This window comes from Schistocerca cancellata, chromosome 2, assembly GCF_023864275.1.
Source record: "Schistocerca cancellata isolate TAMUIC-IGC-003103 chromosome 2, iqSchCanc2.1, whole genome shotgun sequence".
Classification (NCBI taxonomy): domain Eukaryota; kingdom Metazoa; phylum Arthropoda; class Insecta; order Orthoptera; family Acrididae; genus Schistocerca; species Schistocerca cancellata.
The window spans coordinates 877,139,042-877,140,075 of NC_064627.1; the positions used below are offsets into that span (position 1 = coordinate 877,139,042).

General features: G+C 48.0%; 1 pseudogene; it reads left to right on the forward strand.

The window, feature by feature from the left end:
* Window positions 1-680: 680 nt before the first annotated feature.
* Window positions 681-797, forward strand: LOC126163858 (5S ribosomal RNA; annotated as a pseudogene).
* The last annotated feature ends 237 nt before the right edge of the window (window positions 798-1,034 follow it).

Sequence of the window (1,034 nt, forward strand, 5' to 3'; positions counted from 1 at the left end):
TCTCAACACAATGGCATGTCAACTAATAAATTAGTGCATTACTTATTGTTTTACTGTTTATTACTTCAAGTTTTACGACCGAGCGAGGTGGCGCAGTGGTTAGACACTGGACTCGCATTCGGGAGGACGACGGTTCAATCCCGCGTCCGGCCATCCTGATTTAGGTTTTCCGTGATTTCCCTAAATCACTCCAGGCAAATTCCGGGATGGTTCCTCTGAAAGGGCACGGCCGACTTCATTCCCCATCCTTCCCTAATTCGATGAGACCGATGACCTCGCTGTCTGGTCTCCTTCCCCAAACAACCAACCAACCAACCAGCTTCAAGTTTGAAAAATATATCATATTTAGATGAGTAGTATCCGAAGGAAAGACATACTACAGTCTACGCTGTGTTATCATCTGGTGCCACGTCATACAGATCAGATGCTGTGTCAAGTGGCTCATTCTCGTCTGCCTTTTAACTACATTGAGTAAATGTAGGTGCCCTGCATGCCGTGAGAGTCTGATACCAAACACTCCATCGTTTCTTCTCTTACTGGTAGTATTCTGCCGTGCCTCTTCTCTACAGCAACGTATTTTTCACATGATCACGAAACGAAAATGTAACTAACTTCAGCTATTCTCCCCTTAATACGTAGTTATCGTTTCAGATAGAAAAGATCCTCTTTTTCTCTCACTGGGCAACGGCCTTGCCGCAGTGGATACACGGGTTCCCGTCAGATCACCGAAGTTAAGCGCTGTAGAGCGTGGCCGGCCCTTGGATGGGTGACCATCCTGGCGCCCTGTGCTGTTGCCATTTTTCTGGATGCACTCAGCCTCGTTATGACAACTGAGGAGCTACTCGACCGAATAGTAGCGACTCCGTTGAAAGAAAGCCATCTTAACGATAGGGAGAGGGGTGTGCTGACCACACACCGCTCCTATCCGAATCCTCAACTGACACGTGGTTCGGATGGTCCCGATGGGCCACTTGTGGCCTGAAGACGGAGTGCTTTTTCTCTCGTCAGGTCATACTCTGCAATTTTTCTCCACA